The 13,447-nt window shown below is 52.5% G+C and overlaps 1 protein-coding gene across 1 annotated transcript in view; it reads right to left on the reverse strand.

Moving 5' to 3' along the window:
• Nucleotides 1-13,447, reverse strand: part of RNF220 (ring finger protein 220) — a 227,561-nt gene that overhangs the window by 46,523 nt on the left and 167,591 nt on the right. The window lies entirely within an intron of this gene.

Genomic DNA, 13,447 nt, shown 5'->3' on the forward strand with positions numbered 1-13,447 from the left:
CATCTTCCCTTCCCTCTACTCTGCTGGCAGAAACCCACATTGGTATTGCCCACTCCATATGGCCTCCTGCTAGCTCCACAGGTTCTTGTGAAACTGGAGCCTCGCTGATGCCCTGACCCCTATTGTGATGGATACTATTTACTGTCTATAGCAATGGAGGAGGCATGGCTCTTGGGGGGCCAGTAGCCAACATCTGCAAGATATCCAGGTGGAGGTCAGTCTGTGGGTAGTTGAGGCTCACACTTGGGCTGTAGCTGGAGCCAAGGACTCTGGGCCAAGACACTGTCAAGCTCACTAAGTCTTGGGCATGGACCCTAAACCCTTGACCTCATGAGCCTTTGCTCCAGCCAGGTGCACCAGCCAGCCTGTTTAGAGGCTGTCGGGGCTTCAGGGGTCACAGCTATTTCATACCACTGAACTTGGCTGCCCTAGACACAACTGCAGCCTCTCCTCTTAGCTAACTTCCCCTCCTCCCTTAGCTAATCACTTCCAGACAGTGCCCTGTGCTGGGCCAGGCCTGTGGTGGGTGGGGCAGGTGGGCCTCCCAGAGTTCCCTGGGATTAGGCTTTATTATAAACTGCAGAAAAGGGCCCAGTTCAGGAAAACATCCACATATGGACATGCACAAATATCCTTTCAAATGTCTGGACACACACATGCACGCGTGAGCACTGGCACACCCAGGTGCTCAGACAAGTGTGGGTATTTGTTGCCATATAGATAAATGCATGTGAGCACAGGCGTATGTGCAAGTGTAGCCTGAGTCCACCTGGACACTCCCTGGCATGTCCACACACTACTCCCCTCCAGCATCTTCCTTGCCATGGAGCCAAAATGTTAGGACTGGACTGTGTAAAGCAAAGTAAATCCAAGTGTGCTTTACCCCCTGCTGGCTCTGACTACGGGCTTATAAAAATGAAGTGGGAACCTCCGCAGCTGTGGGCAGTAAATCCTGAACCGCCAAGGAGGCCAGTGTTACCTGCTTTCTCAGCTCACGGGGGGAAGTTGGGGCACTGATTACAAGTGCCTGCAGGGTGGGACGGGCAGCAGGCCAGCTGCTTGGCCTCGGGCACTGCCTGCTAGCCCAGCCCCAGCCAGCTGTCTCCTACAGACCTGCGGGGTGCAGAGACTCAGAGCCCTGGTGGGGGTGGGGTGGAGGTGTGCAAGGACCAAGAGAGGAAGAGAAGTAGAGGAGAAGGGCTGGGGTGGGCAGAGTGAGCAAGACAGCCACGTGCTGCTAAGGCTGAGGGGAGCCCTCGCATCTGGAGATCAATTAGCATCAATTACTGACTTCATTTAATTGTCGTCCAAGATGAATTTGTCATTTTTAGCTGGAAATTAATGGGAGACCTTCACCTCTCCCTGGCAGCAGCCGCAGAGCCAACAGCGGTCACCTCAGCCTCCTAGGAGCCCTGAATCCTGCTTGGGGTTGGGGCCGGGCGGGGGCAAGCAGCAGCGGGGCTTCTGCTCCCTGGGCAAGCTCTGGCCTGCCCCCAGCCCAGTCGGCCTGGCCCACTGCAGCCCAGGGCCATTGTGGGGGCCGCGGGGCCTGCGGAGCAGTCCTTTGCAGCCTCTGTCTTCGGCCAGAAATTAATTTGCTGGGCTGAGCATGTTTACCTTTTCCCAGCAAAGGCGAGACAGTAAACAGCGGACCGGCGGCTGAAATTGAATTGATAACTGCATCAACGTGCCAGATAACGCCTAAAATAATACGCCGATAAGGAAATTCGATTTGATTTGCTGCTGCGCATCAGATTGGCCCCATCTGTAGCTGCCTGTAATCATTTTCAATTGCGTTGGGAAACCTTATTTGTCCTTAAATATTTCTGTCATTTTTCATTGCTGGCGACAGATCCTTGGGCAGGTGGCAGGGGTGCGCTGCCTCTGTGGGCGCGGGGCGGCGGCCCGAGGAGGAGGGGTGGCGCGGACTTGCGCGGAAGGAGGCAGGGAGCGGGCAGCCGGGCGGTGACAGCTGTTCCTCCAATCAATCACACTGTCGACAGGGAGGGACGACTGGCTGGCAGAAATTGAGTTTGCCTCACAGGGGACGATTGAGCAAATTAATAGCCCATTAGCCAAGCAGTGACCTGAGAAATGAAGGTGCAGGGGTTCCTGCTCACTCAGGCCGGCTGGGGTGGGGCAGGGCAGGAGCAGGGTCTGGGGAGGAGAGAACTGGGGAGGAGGTGTGGGAAGAGGAGGGAGGGGTGTGAGGATGGGATGGAGAACAGATGGGTAGGACGTGGACTGTGGAGTAGATGGTGCCGGAGGAGCGATGTCAAGTCAGGGAGATGGGGGAGGGATGCAGAGGGTCCTAGGACAGATGCTGGGAAGGGAGGGGACAGAGAGGGCTCCTGACCATGTTCCTACCATGCCCTCTGGGACCGAGGACCTTGGCAAGAAACTCCTCTGCAACCTTGCTCCCTAGATGTTCCCTTTACTTCCTCTCTCCACTTTCCTGGAAACCTGGAAACATCACTTATATTCCCTGGTGACATCACTTCCCTGTAGTCCTCTCCAAGTCCAGGTTCCTCCAGCCAGGAGGTGGGGTCAGTATCTCCCTTAGTTCCCACTGCTGCTTTCAGGCCACTGCGTCTCCACCCAGTGGACCCTGAGGGCAAGTACCACCCTGCATCCCTCACTGCTGTTATCTGCCTTCTCCATATCTGCCTAGGACTTTGACACTCACCTGTCACCCAGGTGACACCTGCCCTGATCTTGTCAGCTCCTGTTGTTTTTTCCTGTATTCCAGTATTCCACATCCTCCTGGAGGAACTTGCCAACAACCAAAATTATTCTGTGAAAGAACTCCCTCGCTCCCTGCCCTCTCATGGCCTTGGACCCACCCATCACACTTGATTCTCTCTCTCTCCTCCTCCCATCTCCCTAGACCACTTACTCATGGCTTCTAGCCTGGACCCCAGGGTGCGTCACTTCAACACCCTCTTGCCAACATACTCAACCTCCTTGTTTCCCCTGCCTTCTCCACAACCTAGCTTTTCTCCTCTCTGTCTCAGACATGCAGGCGGCTAAACGCAGCTGGGGAGAATCACAAAACCACGCAGAGATGTGCCAATAAAAATTCACAGTTTCCAATCTCAGCACTGCTAAGCAATCCTTTTCCATGCCCTTGGTCAGCTCTGTCTCTCCTTTTCCACAGAGACAATCCAATAATATTTTATTATTTTGAGTCCCCCTCCCCACCTTCTGTCCCTCTGTCTTACTGGGTGGTCGTACTGCCTATTTCACTCAGAAATTTGAAGTCCTTAGGCATGAATTCTATTAACTTCCATATCCAAAATGCACTTCCTTATTTCCTTTCAGTTTCAGCGGAAGAGGTATTCACTCTCCTGTTTTTGCTTAATCTCTTCTCCTGGACTTAGAATCCCATTCCTCTCATCCCCTGGGGAAGCTGTCCTGTTCTCCCTTCTCTCCTGCATCCTCCCCCTTCCCTTCTCATGTTCCCTCCATCAACACATACACCCTGTCTCCCCCATTACAACAATATCAACAGCATCCTCCCATCTCTTCCATATGGTCCCTTGTAGCTAAAGCCCTTTCTTTCCACTTTCCTTTTCACCTAAGATGCTCTAACACTTCTTTCTCTCCCAAACACTTCTAAGCTCATGGCAGTCTGGTTTTCACCCCTACCACCCTACTCTCAATCAATCTGTTCTCAGTCAGATAGATCCTCGATGGTCATCATTTGCCAAGTATGATGGAACTGCAGCTATATCCATTCATTAATTTGATAAACATGTATTGTCTTCCATGTGTTAGGCATTACACCAAGGTCTAAGGAAACCATGAAATCTGTGTCTTTATGGAGCTTGCAAGCAGGAAGCATGCAATAAACTAATTATACAAGTACTATAAGATGGAAGTTGTGTCAAAGAGAGGTGAACAGGGTCATGTGAGCCTATAAAATGGAGATTTTTCCTGCTCAGAGGAATCCAGAAAGGTTTCTCTGAGGAAATGACACAAGCTGAGATGTGATGAATAAACAGGAGTTGAATGGATGAGGAGGGAGGGAAGTGATAACACTGATCAAATGCTTACTCTGTGCCAAGCACTGTAGTATTCCTCCCTTCCCTTCGTTTTATAAATGAGGACACAGAGGTGTAAAAAGTTCTGTAACTTGCCATGGGTACCTGATAAGTGGTGGTGCTGGACTTTCCACTCAGGCAGTGCCATAGTGGAGGCCATGCTCTCCACCACTCTCCTTCCCCTGATGTTAGCTATCATCCTCACCATCATCTACTTCTCTCCCTGCACTCTCTGCATGATCTCTCTCTAGTTTCCTTTCCTCCATTCGTACCTCCAGTCCTGACCTGTATACATCACTGTGTACCAGGTTCTCTACTTGGATGTCCCACAGGCTCTTCAGCCTCCACGTGCCTGAAACAAAACTGATCTTCCTCTAGACCTGCTCTCCTCCTGCTTTTTCAATTTCAGGGTACGGCACCACCACCCACAGAACTCCCTCAATCGGCAGTCTAGACCCTTACCCTTGACTCAGGCTCCTACATGCAATAAATCAACATCGTAGCTGTTTTCACCTCCTAAGTACCCTCAAACCATCTTCTTTTCTCCATTGCCCTCGTTCAGACATCATCATCTGCAGTCTACTCTTATATTTCCTAATGCATCTCTCTCCCCTCTAATCCATTTCTATCTCTACAGCTAGAAGGATATTCCTAAAACACAAATCAGACCCTATCATTCAACTACTTAAGATCCTTCCGTGGCTCCCAAAGCCCACAGCATAAATCCTGAACTCCTTATCAGACAGTTTCTCTCCAGTCTAATATCCCCTCCAGCAATGCTGTGTGCTATGGCTGGGCAAGACCTAGGTCTCCACTTATTATTCTCACTGCCAATAATGCCCACAACATCCATCTCCCCATGGGCAACTTGTAACTCCTATTAAGATCACACTCAGACAATACGTCCTTTCGGAAGCTTTCCCTGATAGGGAACTCCTCTTCTTTATGCTATATTTCTTATATGTCTACGCCTCTATTGAGAGTTGGACTATAAAGAAAGCTGAGCGCTGAGGAATTGATGCTTTTGAACTGTGGTGTTGGAGAAGACTCTTGAGAGTCCCTTGGACTGCAAGGAGATCCAACTAGTCCATCCTAAAGGAGATTAGTCCTGGGTGTTCATTGGAAGGACTGATGTTGAAGCGGAAACTCCAATATTTTGGCCACCTCATGCGAAGAGCTGACTCATTGGAAAAGACCCTGATGCTGGGAAAGATTGGGGGCAGGAGGAAAAGGGGACAACAGAGGATGAGATGGTTGGATGGCATCACCGACTCAATGGACATGAGTTTGGGTAAACTCCGGGAGTTGGTGATGGACAGGAAGGTCTGGCGTGCTGTGGTTCATGGGGTTGCAAAGAGTCGGACTGAACTGAACTCAACACCTCTATTAGGGCACACATCAGATAATATTTCAATTGTCTGTTTATTCATCTGTCTCCCCTGGTAGACCTTGAGCTTTTTGAGGGCAGGGAAGTTATCTGACATCCTGGTACACTCAGAACCCTGAACAGGCTCTGGTACAGAGTGGTAATGACTGTTGAATGATTCAATGACCAAGTTAATGCAGGAGGACTTGAAGGGACAGCAAGGGAATGTCCAGAAGGGGAGGAAAAGATGGGGTGGGTGGGGGTGAGAGGGGAAGAAAGAGAGGAAGGAAGGCAATCAAGGTAATGTTGAAGGTTCTTTCTGCTTAAATGAAGCCTGGCCTCATGGTCAACAAGAAGCAGAGGCTGCAGGGTTTCAAAAGGCAGAGACTCTCAAAAGACAGAAGCTCCATAACTGCTGTCCCAGAAAAATACCAAGTGTTCGTAGACTTAGTGGGAAGAGGGTAGGCAGTAGCTACACAAACCAGTCAGACAGTGAAATCCTGCGTCTAGAAACACCGACAGACCAGACACCCCCACTGGGACAGGCAGATAACCTGGTGCTTCCCCATCACAGAGCCCTCTGCAGCCCCTGTGCTGGCCCACCACCCGACCCGGAACCCTGCTGCTCTCTCTCTCTCAGCAATTTCCCTACCCAAGAAAGCTCTAAGGGTTTCAATTACCGGCGCGTGGGATTTAGTGCCCTGGGCTTCTCTGACTGGAGGAGATTTATTTGAAGGTTTAGTGTCGTGGAGAATTCACGTCTTCACTCCCAGGAGCCCAGCTTCCGTCCTGAGCCCCTAAATCAGGAACCAAGATGGGCTATTGTCACTTACCGCATTAGCCTCGTTAGCGGACCAGGAGGGGTGATTAATAGCAATGCACACACAGCCATCCTGCTCGCTGGCCGCTCTGCCGCTGTGCGTGACCTGGGGAGGGGGTGGGGAGGGGCTGAACCTGCTCCAGGATAACTAAGGAGACTGGGCTAGCGCCCCCACCCCAGCCAGGCAGGGCAGCCCCTGTGGTCCTTCTAGATCTGGGGACGGTTCAAAGCAAGCTTCGTCAGAGACAGCCCAGCTGGAAACCTCTGGGCCTGACTCTTGCATGAGGACAGAAGGTGGGTGGATGTGTGAGGGAGAGAGAAAGGGGTGGGTATGTTTATTATATGGGCTTCTCTGGTGGCTCAGCTGGTAAAGAATCCACCTGCAATGTGGGAGGCCTGGGTTTGATCCCTGGGTTGGGAAGATCCCCTGGAGGAGGCCATGGCAACCCACTCCAGTATTCTTGCCTGGAGAATCCCCAGTGGACAGAGGAGCCTCTCGGGCTACAGTCCATGGGGTCACAAAGAGCTGGACTTGACTGACAGACTAAGCACAGCACACATGTTTGTTTCAGTTCCCAAGCGCTCTTTGAGTGCTTATGACGGGGCCAGTGTGCATGGGACACAGGGGCACATGGAGAGAGGGAGGTGTGGGGAGAGGGGTGAATGATGGCAGTTTCTATGAGAGAGGGAGAAAGACAGAGGGGTGTATCTCTGTCATGAGACAGAGAGGAATGTGTGTGTGAGAGGGAATGTGTTTCTAAGGAGAGAGATGGTGGGAGAGAGAAGAGTGGTTGTATGTTTTCTTTTTTCTTTTGTCCCCGCAAATTCTCCCCTCTATACACCTTCCCCTCAAACTTTTTGGAGTCATGCTCAATTGGGTTTGGATTTCAGTTTTGGGCAATTCATGCATTTATTTATCTGTTCATTCACCAAGTTGTTACTGAGCATCTACTGGCTTTTACCTTTCTGTGCCTCCTTTTTCTTACCTGTAAAACGGAGACTAATAGAGTGTTTATGATACTCAGTGATGTAATTTATTAAAAAATCTTGTGAGCACACAGAATTAGGAGCCAGGTGTGCCCTGGCACCATACCTGGTGGGGGGATCAGGAAATGGTGGTTAAAGAGCCAGGGCTCTTCTGCCAACCCTGTCTCCCTCTCTTTCTCTTTCCGTCTCTCTCTCTCTCTCTCTCCCCGCTGCCCTCTCTCAATCACAGCTGAGCCATAGTATTAATTATTAGAACCAATTGACTGTTTAGACTCTGATGTTTTAACTAATCACCACTAATGCAGACACTGGTGGGTAATCACAATCATTTAGTTCTCAGGCAAACCCCTTCTCAGGGCTGAGAGCAAACTGGAGCGGGGGTGGTCCAATGACTGAGGCCTGGGAATGATGGGTGGGGGGGATGACTGCTGCCCAGAAGGAGGCCCCTGTCTTGACCCTGGTGGCTCTGGCCCCCAGAGGGGGCCCTCTGAACCAGCCTGGTCCCCTGGGGCAAGTTAGCTGAGCCCTGTCCTGGAGGTGGGTTGGCTTCCTTCCCTATCCTCTTACTCCTCTGCGCTTTGGCGTTCGTCTCCCACTTTGACCTAGAATTCTGTTGTGGGAGTCTCCTCCAGGACCCACAACCCTGGACCAGAAATATTCCAGCAATGCCCCTTTTCTGAGTTGCTGTTCAATTGTAGCTCCTAACAGCCTGCTTCTAGGAAGGGTCCTTTAGACATAGGTTCAAGTCCCACTAGGGCATCAGAAGATGCTGACTGGGGTGGGACCCTGTCCCTTTTGGTTGAGGACCTAAGAGAAGAGAGCAGACAAATGTGTTCTGTGTTATTGAGTGTGGGGAGAATGCCAAGGCTTTGAGGTGATCTGAGATCTGTGTGCCTGAGGACACCTATGCACCTGTATTGCCTCCTTCACCTGCAGGCCTCAGAGCCCCAGCCTACACAGAGCCCTGCTCCACCCTGAGGCCGTGGCTCATCCTACACCTGCTCCAGCCTTGCTGGGGAAGCCAGACCCCTAGAACTTCAGGGTGGAGGCCAGGCAGGGCAGGACCATAGGGCCCAGATGTCCTGGAGGGGGTGGCCTAGATGCCCATGGCCAGTAGGTGTCGCTGTGGCTCCAGCACTGGGAGGGGGTGTCAGGCAGGGGGCTCTGGAACAGGCCTAGGGGCTGGGGGTCCTTTGACTTTTCCCACCCCTACCTCAGGCCTTCCTGCTAGGAAAGCTTCCCCACTGCTTCTCAAACTGGAAGGTGTCTGTGGGACATTTGGGAGTTCATGTTAAAATGTAAATTTTCATTCCACATCTCTGGAGCCTGTCCCAGGATTTTGCATTTCTACAGAGGTGGTGAAGCTGATGCTGCTCATCTGTGGACCACCCTTTAAGGAGGAAGATCCTAATCTCCCTGGCTCCCTAGTCAGGGGATACTGGCTCTGCTCCTTTCCAAAGCCAATGCTCACCCTCCTTCCTATTTCCTCAGTAAAGCTCCGAGTTGTTCAGTTGCTAAGTCATGTCCAACTCTTTGTGACCCCATGGACTGCAGCATGCCAGGCTTCCCTGTCCTGTACCATCTCCTGGAGTTTGCTCAAACTCTTGTCCATCGAGTTGGTGATGCCATCCAACCATCTCATCCTCTGTCAACTCTTACTCCTCCTGCATTCAATTTTTCCCAGCATCAGGATCTTTTCCAATGAGTCATCTCTTTGCATCAGGTGGCCAAAGCTCCCAGACCACAGGCCAAAGGTGACTATTAGGATCCCCCTGCTTTTTTGGATGATGGGTTCAGGTGGATGGCATGAAGTAGGTTTCTAGGAAGACTCTGAAACAAAATTTAAGCCCAATCCTCTGAGTCAACTGAGCTCAAATCCTAAACTTCAGTCTAAATTGGAATCAATCCTAATTCCCCCACATCACCCCAGTTTCCACCTTCAGAGCTAAATCTCACTGTCAACCTCAGCCTAGTTCTTGAGCCCCCTTAAGTCCAGTACTTATGCTATCCCTTGCTTCAATCTTGCCCCAAGACTGAATGTTCTCTTGGCCTCTCTGATGACCTCCAGGTCCTCTGCTGTACTTTCCTCTGGATACTGGCCTGAGCCAGGTCAGCGGGGCATTAGGGTTTGGGGATATACGCCTCCATCGAGCTCATTCAGGCCTCAGCAATGCTCACGCATTTGCCCTAGGCAGAGAGGAAAAGCAATTCAGCAGTCCATTTGAGAACAGGCCTCCCTCACTCTTCCTGGAAGGCCCCTTGCTGCTGGGGAAATGTGTCTTACCCCATGTCTTCTGTTCTAAGGACTCCATTTCCTGGATGTAGGGTAGGTAGGGAAGAATTACTTGCACTAGCCCAGCCATGACTGCAGGTGAACACGGAGGATGTGTGTGCGTGTGAGTGTGAGTGTATGGGGTGAAGTGCAAAGAGTGGTGAGTGGTGGGGTAGGCAGACAAAGCACCCTCTAGGGCTTTTCTTCTAAATCAAGGTTTCTCTAAGGGATTTTCCTCTCCCCCAGCCCCATCTACTCTTTGGCCCTCCTTGGTACTCCAGAAGCGGGTTCTTAAAGGGGTGATAGTTATCTGACCTGGATCAAAGAATTTACCCCTTTCAAGTCTGACATGTTGTGATTTTTAAAGTAGGAATGCAATTTTTTTTGGGGTTTAACCTGTGCTGCCAGGCTAATATGTTCTTAGTTCTCCAACCAGGGATCCACCTGGACTCCTGGCAGCGAAAGTTCGGAGTCCTTGAGACAGGGAAAGGTAAAAGTATTTGTCTGTTGCTAGTAAGCTTAAAAGTGAAACTTTTGGTTCCTATAGTCCAGTGCTGCGTTCTGTTGACTACACTAAAACATCTGGCCAAAGTCATCCATGTGTGTGCGCTTCAGTCCTGTCTGACTCTTTGCGACCCCATGGACAGTAGCCTACAAGGCTCCTCTGTCCATGGGATTCTCCAGACAAGAACACTGGAGTGCGTTGCGATGCCTTTCTCCAGAGGATCTTCCCAATCCAGGGATTGAACCTGCGTCTCTTATGTCTCCTGCATCGGCCAGTGGGTTCTTTACCACTCAGGAACAAAAACTGACCAGGCAAGACAGTAGGTCCAACGGTCCCCTGCCTGCTGCTAGGGCTAATGCATGGGAAGGAATAGGGAAAGGGGCTCGCCTCCCTTTGTTGAACTGTGGGAATGGATGTGGGGGTCTGCAGAGGGGGAGGAGACTGGGTAGGCTCTTTTCCTGAGTCTGTGCTGTGGGTTCCTACTGGGCTTCCGTGACCAGGAGGGACAGCCAGAGCACACTTACCACGGCAGCTCTGGACCCAGTGCCTCAACCAGAAACACCTCCTCTGCCCTCACACTTGTGGCCTCCTCCTCTCTTTTCACATTGGCATCCCCCTGTACCTGTGCGCTCTGCATTCTGTCCTGGTGGTTCAGTTGTAGGGAGACTCCTGGGGCTAGGGCTGGGCTGAAGGTAGGCAGTGAGCGTGAGGAAGGAGGCTGGAAGGTGGCACGTGAGTTCTGGGATCAGGCAGACCTAGTCTTGAAACCCAACTGACACTAGTGGCCACGTGTGCACACTTTGGTATCTTGATCTGAGTCTTCATTTCCTCATTCCTAGAGACTGAGGATGATAACACAGGCCCCCCAAGTTGCTTTAACAAGTGAATGAGACAAGTGGGCAGAGCCTGAAGTCCAGAGACTGGCGGGTCTCGGCGTGTCTTCATGCCCTGCCTGGGAGCATCTGAGGGCGTGGGAGTGCCGGGGGACAAGGTTGACCACCTGGGAGCCTTGGGAGGTTCTAGAGCCCCTCCTTCTGTGCAGGCCTGGCTGTCCCCCAGGAATAGTGGTCAGTGGTCATCAGGACAACACAGGCCAGTGTCATGAGGGAGGCAGCTGCATGGGGGGTTGGGCTGGAGGTTATGTGCCAAAAGGGTCAGAGACAGCAGGGCAGCTGGGAGGCCTGGGCAGGCACAGCCTGTCACCAGCCACGCCATGGGCCTCTGAGCCCTGCCACCACCAGCACGCCCTGCAAAATGTCACAGCCCAGGGCTTCCATGTGACAGTTCTCGGTTCTGATTGTGTAGCGGGGCTGAGGGAGGACCTGGGTGAACACTACCCTGGCTCAGGCTGGGATGCTCAAGGGAGAGTCTGCCCTCTGCCCTCGTTTCTTCCGTCCACTGGTCTGTCCCTTCCTTTGTCTTTCTTTCCTTTCATTTTTAACATGTTTGGGAGCCAGTGCTCTGGGTGTTGTGGTGAGAAGTGCAGCTCTGCCTCCACAGCTCTGAGGCTGGGCACAGAAGAGGCTGAAGTGAGAACGGCTAAGGAGGAGAGTGAGGTCATGGTGTGGAGGAGGGGAGGGCTGCCTGGAGGAGGGGGTGCTGGAGGTCTGGAGTGTGGGATGGCAAGAGTAGGAAGGGTGGAGCCATGACCAAGACAGAGGCTGAGAGACAGCCCAGCAGGGCCAGTGTGTGTGGCTGGAGTAGAAGGAGAATGGAGGGAATGTTGGGGTCTGGGAGATAAAGGTCATTGGTAGTTTCCCTGGGCCTTCATTCTTAGGCATTAGAGGCTAAGGTGACTTCCCTGGTGGCTCAGACGGTAAAAACGTCTGCTTACAATGCGGCAGACCTGGGCTCGGTCCCTGAGTTGGGAAGATCCCCTGGAGAAGGAAATGGCAACCCACTCCAGTACTCTTGCCTGGAAAATCCCATGGACGAAGAAGGTTACAGTCCATGGGATCGCAAAGAGTCGGACATGACTGAGCGACTTCACTTTCACTTTACTTTCAGGGGCTAAGGGTGAAGCAGGGGTAACACGGCCTTGCCTTGTAAAAGCTGGGAGGACTTATAGGCCCCTCCATATTATTGACCCCTCTTGATGCTTGCACAGGGAACAGAGGCTGGTGACAAGAACAGTCCTTTGTGGAAGGCCACGTCTTGGCCGTGTCTGTCACTACCCTGAGAGCCAGGCCTGGCCCAGCATGAAGCGGCCTGAGCCTCGCGCTCAGTGGGATTATTACTCCCATTTCACTGACAGGGAAACCGAGACTCAAAGATGTCAAGCAAGATAGAGGAAGCCCCACTGCCAGCATGCCATGGAGTGGGGAGCTGAAGGGCCCGGTTCCCAGCCAGGCCTGAGGGGCGCTCTGGGGAGACCACTGCATGTCTGGCCAGCCACCCACTGCGCCGCGTCTCACCGGCGCACTGATGCTCTGGCCACACAGGGTTCTTTCTGTTCTCAACTGGGCCATTTCCTCTCCCCTTTGGGTTTTACACATGTTGTTCCCTCTGCCTGGTAAACCTCTTTTCAGAGCTCAGCTTCAAGGTGAGCTCTTCTAGAAGCAGTGCTGTCCGAACCTTTGGACTCCATGTCCCCACAGCCTCCGGCCTCCCTTGTCACACTGCCGTTACACCTCACTGGTCTATTTTCTCACCAGGCCTGGCACAGTGAGTGACGTCAATTGAGTGACTGAGCAGAGAGGGGGGCTGATGCTGGTCCCAGCCTTCCTGTTCCCTGCCTCTGGTGTCAGCAGTATCCCCTCCCCTCGGCCTCCTGGGTTAGCAGTACTGGAAAAGGGGCTGGGCTGCAAGAACAGAGCTGGTGCTGAGTACGGCCCTGGGTCTGCTGGGAGCAAGCCTTCCGGAGGGGGCTGGTGGAGGAAGCAGAGACTCACTCGAGTTCAAGTTCAATGCAAGACCTGGCCTAAAGCTGTAATTCTTCTGGGTCACAGGAGAAGGCCCCATAGGGTTGGGTGAGCACTGAGGAAAAGTAGGGCTCCTAGGTGCTCCACTAAAGGTTGGGAGGAGGCATTTGAGAGGCAGGCCCTGGAGGATGGGGGATACACAACTTCATGGAGAGCAGAGGATGGTAAGCATGAGAGCAGGGGGGTGGGGGGAGCAAAGGCGGACAGAGGGAGGGACTCAGTCCCTACCTAGACTCCTTGCCCAGCAGGCCCTGGGCTGCTCACCCCACCAAGGGCATGTGTGGGTGATTGCCTGGGGGGGATGGCCCTCCTGATGTGAAGAGTGGGATGTCATCCACCGCCTAAGGGTCCTGGCACCAGGTGCCTGCTTCCCAGCTCAGGGCTTCCCAGAGAAAATGTATTTTCCGAGGACCATGCCCTACTGCGGGGGCCAGCACCCTCATGGTCACAGAGCCACACACATCAGCCCCATTATGCTTTATTCAACTCTGTTCTCATATCTGGTTTTGCCTTGAGCCCATGACCTTCACCCA

The sequence above is a fragment of the Cervus canadensis genome, chromosome 2 (assembly GCF_019320065.1).
Source record: "Cervus canadensis isolate Bull #8, Minnesota chromosome 2, ASM1932006v1, whole genome shotgun sequence".
NCBI classification, from domain to species: Eukaryota; Metazoa; Chordata; class Mammalia; order Artiodactyla; family Cervidae; genus Cervus; species Cervus canadensis.